Source organism: Xenopus tropicalis, chromosome 2 (genome assembly GCF_000004195.4).
Source record: "Xenopus tropicalis strain Nigerian chromosome 2, UCB_Xtro_10.0, whole genome shotgun sequence".
Taxonomy (NCBI): Eukaryota; Metazoa; Chordata; class Amphibia; order Anura; family Pipidae; genus Xenopus; species Xenopus tropicalis.
In genome coordinates, this window is record NC_030678.2 from 157,083,870 (window position 1) to 157,101,035 (window position 17,166).

General features: G+C 42.0%; 1 protein-coding gene across 5 annotated transcripts in view; it reads right to left on the reverse strand.

Moving 5' to 3' along the window:
- sgcg (sarcoglycan gamma) overlaps positions 1–17,166 on the reverse strand; it is a 110,448-nt gene that overhangs the window by 70,108 nt on the left and 23,174 nt on the right. Inside the window, exon 1 of one of the 5 annotated variants that reach the window (XM_018091369.2) lies at positions 7,638–7,820. The gene's annotated coding sequence lies outside the window, so the exon portion shown is untranslated. 5 annotated transcript variants of the gene reach the window in all.

Consider the following 17,166-nt stretch of genomic DNA (forward strand, 5'->3'; position numbering starts at 1 on the left):
CAGAAGGCAGGATAAGAGCTGATCAGATTCCCTACAGACCGGTTTCGCCTTTCCTGGGGCTCATCAGTGTAGTGCAGGGTTTTTGGATCAGCTTAGGTAGAGCCTAAATCAAATCAAAAGGTGCTCTCCTCAACCCTTTTGATTTATTTGTGGATCCATACCCCTGGCTCTACCTAAGCTGATCTGAAAACCTTACACTACACCGATAAGCCTGAAGAAGGGTGACACCAGTTTGTAGTAAGGCATCTGATCATGGGATTTTCTTTTGAGATCTTTGGGATTAGTTCCCACAATTCCTTGTGATTAATCCCTGAAGTGGAAACACCCCATGTAAGCCCATGACCAACTCCTAGAGTAAAGTTTTGCAAATTTCTGGCTGATGCATACACCATTATTCCCATTGGAGCAAAGAAGAAGAGCAGGCAGGGGATGGGAGCCAGTTTCAGAGGGCAGCAAGAATTGAAGGAGCCAATAACCTAACAATCCCCATATGAAGAAGCAGTTATACCTGTAGGTGTAAAACAAACATTCTATCCAAACCACAGCACACATTTATTCACCCATCCCAGACAGCAGGATCAGTCAAATCCAGGTTAACATTATTGCCAACTTTCAAAATTTCACTTGGCAATCTGGCACTGAGGCAGTAAAAGTGTTAATTCCAGCAAGTCCATCCTGTATAATCAGTTCATGTTTCTATATTAAGATCAGAGACTGACAATGCTCATGAAATACCAAGCACATCGATGTTTTGCAGAGTTCAGTTCAAAAAGACTTCCAAATGTGCTCGGTTATTAGACCATAATTACGGGTTCCCACAGGCTAGAACGTTAGGAAAAACCCATACCTGCGGATTCTTCATTCTCATATATATATATATATATATATAAGATAATTAAGTTAATTTTGCTAAATGTAAAGAATATGTTATTAAACTATTAAATCAGTTTCATCAGTGATCTATTAAACCCAACACTGTTTAATGCCTAAAAAATAAATAATGAATGTAAGTAATTGCTATTCTGAAAAACTGCAGCATAATTACCCTCCTTTTGTATCCGTAACACTCGCCATACATGTACCCATAAACCTGCATGGTTTCATGATATACTTGTTGACCAGACAATCCCAAGCGACATCTAAGTACCATGGATATTAGTCAGTTTGTCAGTAGGGCAGGTTTGAACCTTTCCCCATGTTTCCCCATGCTGGTCTGTGCACGGAGCAGCAGTATAGGGGGCAATGGCCCATATGCTATATCGATTGCCGGCCCCGATTTATAGAACTATAAAGAGGTGACCATACCGTGTATGACCCCTCACATGATATTTATCTATGTGGACAGAGTTGGCCAGTAGAAGGCAACCATAAAGATATACTATAACAAGGAAATATGTTTTATTCAATATGCATCAGTTAATAGCACTTACAGTATCTGTTTTTTAAAAGAGCAAATAGACTTTTTATGTTTTTAATTTTTGACACAAGGCAAGCTATCTTTTTACACTTTCAAGTCCCCAAGTCTTGTGATGATAAACTTCAGTCTCTCTTTACTGCTGCCCTGCAAGTTGGCCTGTCAACTCCACCTTCCCAGCAGCTTATATTATTTAAACAGACTCAAATCTAGGCCATTCCTGGCTCCGCTTGCCATACTCTGGCCCTATCCCTGTTATCCCTTTGCCATACAAAGTGGGATTACAGAGTAGGAATTTCAAACAGGCAACAAAACACCCTGCACGCTTACTGTAAGGGCTAAGGCACGCAGGAGCTGGAGGGGTGATCACTGTGGTAGTGGTTTTTCCATTTTTCTAAATATTAGTGTGCCCCAAACTTCTCTGCATTCTTGTTTTTATTTGTTCTTACTATGGATATAGGCAGTGTCGGACCCACCAGAAAATACTGGACCATGAACCCACTCTCAGAACTTTAATATCTCCTCTCCTCCCTCAAACTCTTTATTATCCAAGTGTCTTTTCTCTACATGCTCTACTCTATTCTTCCATCTATCAAGCTTCCTTGTTCCCATACAGAAATAGGGAATGACCATGAAATAGGGCAAATAGTTAGAAGCAATAGGCCCCACTGACACCTGGGCCCACCGGGAGTTTTCCTGGTATCCTGGTGGGCCAGTCTGATACTGGATATAGGTTGGCTTGGGATTGAAAAGATCTGAAAATTTCATCTGCCAATACACCAGGTTGGGGAGTACAGGGTACATTGGCAGAGGCAGAAGTGAAGAAAAGCCACAGGGTCCATTACTGTGGATGGTGCTGTATTTTACCAAGAGTGTTTCCAGACCTCTATTCACCCCCATCGGGGCATGTGCGTCTTCTCCCTACTCCACCACCAGATTTAGTCGAGAAGTATCCATTGGTGGTGGGGGAGCTATTACCATTTAGACACCACCATAGCCACAAGCCTCCAAGTGCCTACATGGTAAATATGGCCCTGGATGGACATGTGTATGGCTGCCAATGGACATGTGTATGGCTGCCTTAAGATTTAAAAAAATCCCTGGAATTTCTGTTGTATAGCTTAGAATATTGTTGGGGATATTTCAATGGCTGCTTTATCTTTACTTCCCTGTGCAGTGACTGCAGGGATCGGATTGGGATCTCTGACAATGCTAAGTTACAATTACCCCAAATCAAAGAGGACAGCAGTCATTTCAGCTGGAGTACACATTTATTACAGTTTGTATTTCACCGAATCTTATTTAACTATGAGCTGAGAAATAACTGTAAAGGAACAATCATCAACTACTTCAAAGTGATATCCAAAAGGCAAAGCTATTATTTGCATAGACAGCGGGCGCATAGGGAATACAGCATGAATACAGAATGATGCAAAACAAATAGCTTCCAGGAATAAACACGCTGGGCAACATAGTCGTTTGGTGAAACATCTCTTATATGGATTGTAAGGGAAACAGCACACAAGGCACATTAAGGAGTTTATTTAAATAGCGGTACCAAAGTGATGCCCATTGATTAAAGCTGCCCATACACTGGCCATACCTCGCCAAAGGAACAGACCTTTCCCTGATACGCCCAGCTAAAGGTAGCAATACCCAGGCAGATCGGCCCCTTCACACTGATTCAGACCAATATCTTACCAAAAATCACCAGATATTAATGGAGCAGGCTTGATTTTCCCATCGGATAGTGGACCACATCAGCTTGTTGATGACATATTTCAGCCTGTCATTACTCTAAGGGACTTATTTCCCGTATATACTCGAGTATAAGCCGATCCGAATATAAGCCGAGGTACCTAATTTTACCTAAGAAAACTAGAAAAACTTATTGACTCGAGTATAAGCCTTGGGTGGGAAATGCAGCCGCTACTGCTAAGTTTTAACAATCAAAATAAATACAGGTATAGGACCCATTATCCAGAATGCTCGGGACCAAGGGCATTCCGGATAAGGGATCTTTCCGTAATTTGGATCTTCACACCTTAAGTCTACTAAAAAATCAATAAAACATTAATTAAACCCAATAGGAATCTTTTGCATCCAATAAGGATTATTTCTATCTTAGTTTGGATCAATTACAAGTTACTGTTTTATTACTACAGAGAAAAAGGAAATCAGTTTTAAAATTCTGAATTATTTGATTAAAATGGAGTCTATGGGAGACGGGCTTTCCGTAATTCGGAGCTTTCTGGATAACGGGTTTCCGGATAAGGGGTCCGATACCTGTACCAATAAAATTACATTAATTGAGGCATCAGTGGGGTATATGTTTTTCAATATTTATTTCAAAGAAAATCAGTAAACTAGCTCTGTAAGCGGAGAAGAGGGTCAACAAAAACAATATGAGTACTACCCCACGCTCATTGCACATTGGCAAACTAGCAGCAGACCCAGTCCCGGAGGGATGTAAGGGGAAATAATTATTGCTAGTGGGAGCCTAGGCCAGGGCACTGGAGGGTCTGGTTGCAGGTGGCCTAATTTGCACACAAAGGAGAGAGGGTGCTAGTCTGGAGGGACCCATGGCACCTGACTCGAGTATAAGCCGGGGGTGACTTTTTTCAGCACATTTTGGGTTATATTCTTGGCTTATATTCGAGTATATACAGTACTAGAATTCATTTTTTTCTGGCCTTGAAAACTGTATAAACTTGTCATTCTATAAATCTGATTTAACTCGATCATTGTTGTATTTATAAAATGTCACAATAATGCCTGAATCGTTTGTACGGAAATTTCAAGTTTACATTCAAGAATCCTGAATTTTTCCAGTCAAAAGTATTGTTAAATCTCAAAAATTTGGAGTTTAAATAGATGTTCGTTTCCACAAATGCTTTTTATTTTCCCAAACAGGAATTTCTCCCACAGCCTTTTTAGGAGCACTGGCACTTATTCTTGGACACAATAATGTGCAAAGTTTCACTAGGTGAAACTGGGTGAAACAGAAAACAATGATGGGATTAACTTCCCCTTGAAAATGTGTGAAATAGAAAACAATGAAGGGATTAACTTCCCCTTGAAAATGTGTGAAATAGAAAACAATGAAGGGATTAACTTCCCCTTGAAAATGTGTGAAATAGAAAACAATGAAGGGATTTACTTCCCCTTGAAAATGTGTGAAATAGAAAACAATGATGGGATTAACTTCCCCTTGAAAATGTGTGAAATAGAAAACAATGAAGGGATTTACTTCCCCTTGAAAATGTGTGAAATAGAAAACAATGATGGGATTAACTTCCCCTTGAAAATGTGTGAAATAGAAAACAATGATGGGATTAATTTCCCCTTGAAAATGTGTGAAATAGAAAACAATGATGGGATTAACTTCCCCTTGAAAATGTGTGAAATAGAAAACAATGAAGGGATTAACTTCCCCTTGAAAACATCGGAAATAGAAAACAATGATGGGATTAACTTCCCCTTGAAAATGTGTGAAATAGAAAACAATGATGGGATTAATTTCCCCTTGAAAATGTGTGAAATAGAAAACAATGATGGGATTAACTTCCCCTTGAAAACGTGTGATATAGAAAACAATGAAGGAATTAACTTTTCATTGAAACTGAGTGAATTGGAAATCAATAAGGGGGTTAACTTCCCCTTAAAACTGAGTGAAACAGAAAACAGAAAATAACTTCTCCTTGAAAATGTGTCAAGGACAGGTTGTCACTGACTATTTTATTTCTCTACTGTTCCAAGCCTCCATAGGACTCAACAGATCAAACCTGACAACATTTTTTTTGACAAGAAAAAACCCAAAACATTAATAAACCAAGATTTATGGGGATTATTTTCGAAAAACTCAAATTTTTTTTGAGAAACAATATCAGAAAAATCAAGTACTGGCAAAACCCATTCGTAATTGGGAAAATATCTTGAAGTAAAAAAAAAAAAATCAACTTTTTCTCAAAATTGCTAAGTAAATGTGCCCCTAAATGTTCAGCCTTTCATACAAAGTGGCCTTGGCTACTTATACAATTAAAGGACAAGGAAAGGTAAAGTTACAGGGAGGTACCAATTTGTTAGGCACTACACCACTGAATCTTTAATCACTTACTCAGGTCAGAGCTCCAACTCTTTAACAACTGCACCAACCTGGGTAAATGATATATTCTCCTTCCCAGGCGGGTCAGACTTGGGCACACACACACACAACCTTTTCCAAAGATATCAGCCTATACCCCCAAACATCACCCATACAATAATATTATTATTATTATTATTAATAACAACCATACCTGATCCTCACAGACAGTGTCGGACTGGCCCACAGGGATACCAGGAAAACTCCCGGTGGGCCCAGGTGTCAGTGGGCCCTCCTGCTTCTAGCCATTTGGCCTAATTCATGGTAATTTCCCATTTCTCTATGGCAGCGTTTTTCAACCGCTGTTCCGCGAGATGTTGCCTGGTGTGCCGTAGGCAGGGCAGCAAATTTTTACTTTCAAAGGGGGCCCGGCGATGCTACCGTTTTTCTTAGTAGCTCGGGCCCCCTTTAATAAAATCCGGGCCCTGTCATTGGTTGCGCCCCGTGTGTACGGGTGACGTCAGTACGCACGGGGCGCAACGTTATAAAAGGGCCTGTGTGCGGTCGCGTGTAGGCAGAAGTGCAGAGGCGGCGCGCGTGAGGGGAAGATGCTGCTGAAGCCGCTGAAGAGCAGAAGTAAAATGCTGCTGGGCACCAATGTATTAGGGGGGGCCACAGGGCACACTGACTTATGAGGGCACTGCTGCTGGGCACCAATGTACTAGGGGGGCTGGCTCTTGGCACCAATGTACTGGGGGGCACTGCTGCTGGGCACCAATGTACTAGGGGGGCACTGCTCTTGGCACCAATGTACTAGGGGGGCACTGCTGCTGGGCACCAATGTACTAGGGGGGCACTGCTCTTGGCACCAATGTACTAGGGGGGCACTGCTGCTGGGCACCAATGTACTAGGGGGGCACTGCTCTTGGCACCAATGTACTAGGGGGGCACTGCTGCTGGGCACCAGTGTACTAGGGGGGCACTGCTGCTGGGCACCAATGTACTAGGGGGGCACTGCTGCTGGGCACCAATGTACTAGGGGGGCACTGCTGCTGGGCACCAATGTACTAGGGGGGCACTGCTGCTGGGCACCAATGTACTAGGGGGGCACTGCTGCTGGGCACCAATGTACTAGGGGGGCACTGCTGCTGGGCACAGAGTTAAATTTTTTAACATTTTCTAATGGTGGTGTGCCTCGTGATTTTTTTCATGAAACAAGTGTGCCTTTGCCCAAAAAAGGTTGAAAAACACTGCTCTATGGGAACAAATCGATTAAATATAAAGAAGAATAGATTATAGTATGTAAAGATTAAAAACTAGGAATATATAGAGGTTGAGTGAGAAGTGGATGAAAAATAGTTTGGAGAGTGGGCCCATGGTCTAGGGTTTCCTGGTGGGCCCCTGGGGTCCCAGTCCGACACTGCTCACAGGAGAATACACATTCACACATGCATCAGAACTGGAGTGTACAGTGGACCAGACATTTAGGAGTAATCTCTCAAAGGAACATATAGCGCAAGAAAAGCCCAATCGGCAGAGTTATACACAAACATGGAAAGCTCAAGGGCTCTCATGGTCATCAAAGGACTAACTTAATAGTTAATTCTCATATGGGTGATCCCAAGAAACGAATTAAAGAGCTTAACACATGGTCACAAACTTGTGTGTAGAGCAAAGATGTATTTTACCTTTAGCCACAGTTCCAGACAACTCCTTTGAAGCAATGTACAATACAGATCTATGTATGAACTACTGACACACACAGACACACACACAGACACACACACAGACACACACACAGACACACACACAGACACACACAGACACAGACACACACAATGACATGAAACACAAGTGCACCCCTCCCTCCTGAAGGCTTCCATGTCCCATTGGCCAGTTCTGACACTCACATTTAACAATTCTGACACTTCTTTAAATACAACACAAAAGGAACGTAAACCACTTTAGGAAGCCGGCAGTTAAAATCCCTACACAAATATCGTCTGCCAGAAAGGAACTATAACAGGTCTGAGAATGCAGAAAGCAAAGGACAACTGATATTTCTGTAGACGCTGTCAGGGAAAAAGAAACAAAGTTTTCTTGAAGTCACAACGATAATAGACACAAGGAAAATCCTACCTCTGATCTCCCAGCAGGGATGGGGCCACTGTGTTGGAAAGAAAAAAAATAAAAATTCTGATGGTTTGGGACACACGGGAGGCTCGCCCTGCGCTGCTGCACAACTCTTCTGATGGGCAGGGGAAGATATTTTAGGCCTAGGCGAATATCACTGAAGGAAAATGCACTCACATGTTTGGCTGCCTCTTGCATTCCATCCCACTGAAACCACACACCCAGCTAATTTTACTCTCTGGCATTGTAGCCTGCTCCTGGATTTAAGGAGGGAGGAACATTTCTCCATATGCTAGCATACAAGGGAAAAAAGAAAATAGCAGACACTTCTTTAAACAATTGTTTATTTCAACTTACGGGCACATTTTCTGCCGGCATTAGGGCTGTGGCACATTTGGGAGTTAACAGAGGCGATAAAGTGAGAGGCATCACAATGCCAATGGATACTCCGTGTATAAGATATAAGATATAATTACCCCTTATTGGGGGCAGAACAGCCCTATTGGGTTTATTTAATGGTTAAATGATTCCCTTTTCTCTGTAATAATAAAACAGTACCTGTACTTGATCCCAACTAAGATATAATTACCCCTTATTGGGGGCAGAACAGCCCTATTGGGTTTATTTAATGGTTAAATGATTCCCTTTTCTCTGTAATAATAAAACAGTACCTGTACTTGATCCCAACTAAGATACAATTATCCCTTATTGGGGGCAGAACAATCCTATTGGGTTTATTTCATGGTTAAATGATTCCCTTTTCTCTGTAATAATAAAACAGTACCTGTACTTGATCCCAACTAAGATATAATTACCCCTTATTGGGGGCAGAACAGCCCTATTGGGTTTATTTAATGGTTAAATGATTCCCTTTTCTCTGTAATAATAAAACAGTACCTGTACTTGATCCCAACTAAGATATAATTAATCCTTATTGGAGGATTTTTGAGGTTATGCTGAGCATTCAGAATATAGTAGGTAGTAGTGACAGGGTTACACGTGGCTGTCATAGATCTTATATATAACAAGTAGGATGTATATGACCCACAAACTGATACCTTTATATTATTTCGCTCCCCACAGCAATGTATGCTGGGATGCCAGACACCACATAGTATTCTTTGACAGGAGACAAAGGGCAGAGGGATTAAATGCCCTGAGCAATATTCACCAACTACAGATACACATTATGGGCAGGGATACAATAAGCTCCTCCAGATGCACAAATGCTATAGTTTCGTTATAAAAAAGGAAAATGAACGCTGCACCCAGATGTAATCATCTGTTCCCGAGTTTCATGATATGTAGTAACTTCAGCTGCCCTCCAATGACTATGGAAGCTCATACAGACATAGCTCTTGGGCATATTTCTTATTCTTCCTTTCACTTTAAAGTAGAAGGAAAGGGATATTCACTGGGGCTGCCAAAATGTTACTCCCTCTAGTGTTTCCCAGATGCTGGGCAACAAACCACTGGAGACACCTGGAGATGGAATAGGTTAGATTAAAGGCAAGAAGAGAAGGAAGACAGAAGGGTTGATTCACTAAAGGTCGATAAGTTTTATTGCACGCTTTTTTGAGTTAAAATTAACGCGGAAAACAACCCGCCATTCGCTAAAGTATTAACGCGTGCGTTAAATTTCATGCTACCGCATGTGTTCATTTGCGCACAGAAATAATACTAACGCATGATTCACAAACACTTATACGCGCCAAATATTGCAGTAGTCTGTGCGAAAATTAACCCCTACTTGGGGCAGACGGTAATTATAGAAAAGTACAGTTCATGAGCTTTTGGCAACACAATATGGACTTTGCAGTGGGATTTATTCAAGTCTGTGTTGGCCCCAGAGTGATGCAGCCTCCAGTTTGCAGGGAAATGGTCATTTTCAGTACAGTAATTTTCTGAAAGTAATGGCATGTATGGCTAACATGGCGTGCTTTATTCGCATGCGGCGACTATTTGTACACAGTGTGTTAATTAGCGCTCGTTCTGTCAAATACCGCACGAAAATAGTATTCGCGACTAAATAACACAAGCAGCATCGCGTCTAAATTAACGTAAGTATGCTTTTAGTGAATTGTGCGTTAATTCGCAAAAAATTAGGTGCGATAAAATTTTTAACGCACGCTATAAATAGCGCACATTTTATTGACCTTTAGTGAATCAACCCTAGAATGTGATGATATAAGGTAAGATAGAAGTTGAGTGGATACAGGGCAAAATATTACGCAAAGCAGGTATGTGGTTCACAAAAGGCGCGGTTGCCCCTCCCCCCACATGGACATCAAAACCATTGGAGGCCGGTTAGAATGAAATTTGAGGTGAACCAATGACTGACCAAAAAAAAGTGTAACGTTACCAAAAAGAATGATGATCTCTAGTCTAAGGTCTCCTGGTGGCCCAGGCTTCCAAACTCCGGCTTCTGAACCAAAAAGTGCCCCACACAACACAGAAACCCCTAATATACCTATCCCTGTAATCTGTCCCTTCAAAAAGTAGGAATAAATACCATTTTATAAGATGAAATCCAGCTGCAAAACAGTTCTTCTCTTTCTGCATCATCTGAAATCCTGGCAGGGGAGGAGGGACTAAAACACTGGTGTTACAATTTATAACAACTTCTCCACTGTTTACAGACAGCATGCAGGAACTACATAACCCACAATGCATTGCACTGTGATGTTCCTTTACTTATTGACATCACGTGTGCAGGGAATTGTTGGATCGGGGGGATGCAGGCTGAAGGCAGGCTGAGAATAGTCGACTACTGTTACAAAAAACTCAAAGCAGCCAGATCAGCAGGGCGGAGCTTAGGGAACGGTTCCAAACGATATTGGGCCCGATTCACTAAAGTGCGATAAAAATTATCGCACGCTTTTTGCGTTAAAAAACGCAAAATAATTTGCGCACGATTCACCATAGTATTATCGCGTGCGAAAAATCGCCATTTTCGCATGGGTTATTTCTCGCACTAGTTTTACCACATGCGTTAATTTCCGCGCTGAAAAGAATACGATCGCATGATTCACTATAACTTTTGCGCGCTAAATATCGCATTCGGCTATGCGAAAATTAACACCTACTACAGGCAGGCGAAAAATTATACAAAAGTACAGTAAATGATTTTTTGCAATAAAATATGGACTTACAGTGTTATTTATTCAAGTATGTGTTTCCCCTAGAGTGACGCAGCCGCCAGTTTGCAGCGAAATGTTCATTTTTAATACAGTAATTTTCCGCAAGTATTGGCGTGTATGGCTAACATGGCGTGCGTTCATTTGCGCGACTATTTATATTTGGCTACAAGTGATGAAATGCTTCGCCAGGCATGGATTCGCAGCGAATTTTTGGACGTGTGTTTTGCGGCGGCCAATGGCAAAACGCATGAAAAAATTTGCCACGCAAAAATTCACCGCACATACAAAAATTTATACAAGTGTCAAAAAATAATAGTCACAGCAACAATTTTTTTGCCCGCACAACATTTTTGCCGTTTCGTGGATCTTTCGAAAGATTTGCTAATTTTTCACTAAAGAAACCAGAACACATTTGCTCATCACTAGTGGCTACTATTTATAAGCATCTACTATTTATATGATACCATTTATATGTGGCTAATATTTATATACACCATTTATATGCGGCGACAATTTTTATACACTATTTCTAAGCTACCATTCATATGCGGTGACTATTCGCGGGCGTAATTTAGCACATGTACCAGCAAATACCGCATTGAAATAGTCTTCGCGAGTTAAATAACGCATGCAATATCGCGCGTAAAAAAGCGCGAGTATGCTTATAGTGAATTGTGCGAAAAATTAAGCCGCGGTAAAAAATTTTCGCGCACAATAAAAATAGCGCACGTTTTATCGCCCTTTAGTGAATCAGGCCCATTATGTTAAAAATCACCAAAAAGCTGCATATTTTTTAATTAACGTATATTGCAAAGTTGCTTGAAAGTATATTTACTTTTCAAAAATCTTAAGTTGTGTTTGGGTGGAGTTCCCCTTTAGGTATAGTATCCGCTGCAGACCCCAAATACAGCGCAATAACAGGCTGGGGATATATTACCCCAGAGCTAAATGTGCATTAGCCAATCAGCAGATTAAGTGCAACAAATGGAGCCATACAGGTACAGCACTAGTAACCTTCATTTCAATCTCTGCTGTTTTTGAGGTATAATACATAAACAGTTTTTCCCTCTAGTTCTGCAGCCATAAGGTACATTTGCAAAACTCATGAATAACTCAATTTTGTTGTATCCTTTGATGGCTGCTTCTCTGCCAGATCTGGTCGTTTCCAGCGTTTAGTTGCTGGGTGACAGGCGAAGGCTTGCTGAGATGTGAGCAGCAGGGGTCTAGATCCTGAAGACGCAGGTACACTTCCTCACTAAAGTACAGGCTTAGTATAAAGACCTGTCAGACTCGACACAAATGATTCCAAAACCCAGTAATACAGTAACACTAATGCCTCTTAGCAATAGAAAATGTCTTCTTGTTCATTTTTGTCCTTGAATTCAGTGGCACTTGGTAAAGCCAAACCCCACCCGTCAGATACATCACCAATAAAGTAATTTCAAGCTGGACACAACACACTTTTGTGCTCAGAGTTATTATAGTTTTCCGCCAGTTTTCAATGCATTTGCACCTTGACATACGACCCCCCTGACAAGCAGTCTAAAGGTTAAGTAATGGCAACCCCCCTCCTTTTCCTGAGGTGCTTGTGATGACCTACTGCTGCCTGGCTTAGAGTCTGCAGGCTTAAAAAAAAAAGAATGTTTTCATTTGTAGTTTTACTCTAGGGTTTTTCTTAAAGCTTACTATATTTACCAAAGAGGGACCCCACAGTGGCTACCCGCTCTGCTTGCAGGAGGTAATATCTTCCAATTACCAGAACCCACCTCTGATGGGTTCCCAACACCTTCTTGATCCCTGCCTAACACCCCAGGGCCTACACTAACCTGCTCCTTAACACTTCAACCCTACCTTGCGGGGTACCCACAGGGAAGCTACGCCCACTCACTCCCTTATGAGGCTCTTAGCTGCCCATACTCCCTAGCCTGAACTCTCACACTTCTAAGGGGCACATTTACTAACCCACGAACGGGCCGAATGCGTCCCATTGCGTTTTTTTCGTAATGATCGGTAATTTTGCGTTTTTTTTGGCGTCTTTACGATTTTTGCGTAAAAACGCGAGTTTTTCGGCGTCTTTACGATTTTCGCGTAAAAACGTGAGTTTTTCGTAGCCATTACGAAAGTTGCGCAAAGTCGCGATTTTTTCGTAGCGTTAACACTTGCGCGCAAAGTCGCGCCTTTTTCGTAGCGTTAAAACTTAAAAGGCGTGACGTTTCGCGCAAGTTTTAACGCTACGAAAAAATCGCGACTTTGCGCAACTTTCGTAATGGCTACGAAAAACTCGCGTTTTTACGCAAAAATCGTAAAGACGCCAAAAAACTCGCGTTTTTACGCAAAAATCGTAAAGACGCCGAAAAATCGCAAAAAATACGAAAAAGTCGCAAAATGTTCGTTTCCAATCGGAATTTTTCCAATTCGGATTCGAAATCGTGTCTTAGTAAATCAGCCCCTATGTGTGTTATACCATACCTATTCTATACTGGCTAAGCCTTCCCTTACTCACTTTGTTGCTAGGTGTAGTTCTTCTTCGCAGCTGGCTCTCTGGTAGATGTTGTTCCCATGGCCTGCACGCTGGGCTCTTGTGTCCTGTCTCCTTTAATACCATTCTAGTCACACCCTTCTGGGACACTTTGAGAGTTTCTCCTTTCCCTCTAGTGACAGAACACTATAATTACAACTATTGCTTGTCCAAACTCTATACTACCATCTAGTGGCCAAAACTGGTAATTACCCCAACATAAAAATTTAGTGAAAAACCCTTGTGATCTCTTCCATGCTTCCCTGTAATTCGACCTGAAATGCAATGTTGTGCCCACATTTCCCCACACCAGAATGCTTCACTAACCCTTAAAGCGTAATCTTAGGCTTACAGTTAGGGTGGATAAAGCTGGACAGATGACAGGAGGATGGAGTAAGAAACATGAAGAAGGCCTCAGCATGAAGGTAGAACCCATGAGACTTGTCAACTAATGCAGGTTACAGGTAGAGAGCAGAATGTCCATGAGGTTCAGATAAAGATACCAATAACTCAGATCTGATTTAAATAGAGCTGCATGTAGTACAATATCAGTGGCATAACTACCTATTGCTGGGCCCCCAGCCAAAAATCTTTGGTGTGCACGGTATCCGTGCTCCCCCCTCCATCGCTGCCTGCTTGCTCATGTACCTTCCCAATGAGGGGGGCGTGCAAATATTCAGTTTGAAAGTAGCTGGGAAGGTGGGAAGAGAGGATTTCTGTGCAGCAGACCCCTTGGTCCAAGCACCGTTCCCCATAATATTTACATGCCTGGGCCATAAAATTACACAACAGTGTCCTAATATGTACACAATTCAAGCCTTTTTGTCTGGGTATACTGGTATAAAATCCTTTTACCCAGAAACCTGTTTTGCAGAAAACTAAATAACAGGAAGACCATCTTCCATAGACTCCATTTTAAACAAATAATGATTTTTCTTTGTAAAAATAAAACAGTTCCTTGTACTTGATTCTAAGCTGCATGAATCCACATTGGTGGCAAAACAATCCTATTGGGTTTATTTCATATTTAAATGATTTTTAGCAGACTTAATGTATGGAGATCCAAATTTTAGAAAGATCCCTTATCCAGAAAACCCCAGGTTCCAAGCCCTCCGGATAATAAATCCTATACCTGTATAATATTCCCTCAAGCTGTACAGCCGTCTATAACACTGGGAAACTTTCTTTAGCAATTCAGTTCTGCAAACACGCAGCACAGACAATGAGATAGCTAACGATAATCGAAACAGATATAACCTAATTTATAAAGCTCTGAGTTGACTGTTGGTAAAAATAAGTATTTTTTCCCAATTAGAGCAATCATCCAGAACATTGTGCACTCCCCAGGCAGGCATAACTACACCGCACTACACACCAAACAACGCCATTAAGCCAACCCCATGCAGATTTCCCAGCAAACACTGCCTGGAATCTCTTGATTAATCATACTGGTAACACTAACAGCAAAGGGAGAAAGTATCGAGAACATTTTAATGATTCTAAAATAATATACTGCAATAATAGCGTGTGTGAAAATGCAGCATATGTACAGTAGGAATAGGACAACAGCATAAATATAATAAATCTAAATTATTTTGCATAGGACTTGAGCTGAATGCATGTAGGAAGTTCATTAATTTGATGTTTCTACCATTAGCTCTTTATATGGACGTCAATGGAGAAATTCCCAGTCACTCTCCTAGTTGCAGACTGGGTTAAAGAAATGAAATGTGTTATGGAGGAACTAACTACCAAATCCATAGCCCTGAGCCAAGTGGATGGCTATCTCCAATAGTGATGAACGAATCTGTCCCGTTTCGCTGAAAAATTCTCAAATCTTTCAAAAGATTCACGAAATGGCGAAAAATTTGCGAAACGGTGAAAATGTCGCGCATCAAAAAAAATTGACGCCTGTGGCTATTCTTTTGTCGCCCGCGGCTATTGTTTTGTCACCTGGCTATTCTTTTGTCGCCCGTGGCTATTCTTTTGTCTCCTGGCTATTCTTTTGTCACCCACGGCTATTCTTTTGTCGCCTGGCTATTGTTTTGTTGCCTGGCTATTGTTTTGTCGCCTGCGGCTATTGTTTTGTTGCCTGGCTATTCTTTTGTCGCCCGCGGCTATTCTTTTGTGGCCTGGCTATTCTTTTGTCACCTGTGGCTATTCTTTTGTCACCCGCGGCTATTCTTTTGTCACCCGCGGCTATTCTTTTGTCGCCCGCGGCTATTCTTTTGTCACCCGCGGCTATTCTTTTGTCGCCCGCGGCTATTCTTTTGTCACCCGCGGCTATTCTTTTGTCACCCGCGGCTATTCTTTTGTGGCCTGGCTATTCTTTTGTCACCTGTGGCTATTCTTTTGTCACCCGCGGCTATTCTTTTGTCACCCGCGGCTATTCTTTTGTCGCCCGCGGCTATTCTTTTGTCACCCGCGGCTATTCTTTTGTCGCCCGCGGCTATTCTTTTGTCACCCGCGGCTATTCTTTTGTCACCCGCGGCGAAACGGTGAAAATGTCGCGCATCAAAAAAAATTGACGCCTGTGGCTATTCTTTTGTCGCCCGCGGCTATTGTTTTGTCACCTGGCTATTCTTTTGTCGCCCGTGGCTATTCTTTTGTCTCCTGGCTATTCTTTTGTCACCCACGGCTATTCTTTTGTCGCCTGGCTATTGTTTTGTTGCCTGGCTATTGTTTTGTCGCCTGCGGCTATTGTTTTGTTGCCTGGCTATTCTTTTGTCGCCCGCGGCTATTCTTTTGTGGCCTGGCTATTCTTTTGTCACCTGTGGCTATTCTTTTGTCACCCGCGGCTATTCTTTTGTCACCCGCGGCTATTCTTTTGTCGCCCGCGGCTATTCTTTTGTCGCCCGCGGCTATTCTTTTGTCGCCCGCGGCTATTCTTTTGTCACCCGCAGCTATTCTTTTGTCGCCCGCGGCTATTCTTTTGTCACCCGCGGCTATTCTTTTGTCACCCGCGGCTATTCTTTTGTCGCCTGCGGCTATTGTTTTGTCGCCAGTGGCTATTGTTTTGTCGCCCACAGCTATTCTTTTGTCGCCCTTACAATCCCCTATTGGGCAAATGCTTTAGTTATATAGGCTACCTTACCAAGCAGTCAGGACATCCTGAACTAATATAGCAGGCTACCCACCTGTAGGGTTGCCTCCGAAGAGATGGGTCTGTGATGTCAGGGGTGGAGCCATGGTCCAATTGGGGCGTGGTCAAGTACATTGCCGGTAAATTTGTAATAAAGGCCCTGGCCTTCAATAGTGTTTTACTGGCTAGGCTGATAAAGTACTATCCAGCTGGCAAGCCTACCCACCAGGCTTGGACTAGGATTTAAAAGAGGCCATGTCATTTAAACAACACAGATGCCCAAACAGCCCCCACCAGGCCAATAAATACAGACTGTCTATGGCATTTGCCAGAACACACAGATTGCCAGTCCGGCCCTGCCACCTGCATAAGTTGAATTAACTACTAAAACCTTAACATTGTAGAAACGTAAATGTCTAGACTGCTGTCATCTATTGTTCCATTGCTTAATGGTATCTTATATCTATGGGGTTTTAATGACTATTATTACTGTTTCTGTTATTCTCTTCCCTCCCAAGAGGAACAATGGAATCTCCCCTCTATAAATCCCAACACTGCCCCAACTGACATTAACTTGTACTGTATTTCCACGAAAAGTCCCATATTTGTTACTCGCAGACACTTCCTAAAGGATTTATCTTTTTTTTTTTTACTCTAAGAATATTTAATTTTAGTGAATAATTACTCGATTGTTTCACACAGAATGTGAGCGCTCGCTGCATTAATATAGGCTGCACACTACAATCATTTCATTTCTCCACAATGTCAAGGCAAATATAATTCATCAGTTCAACA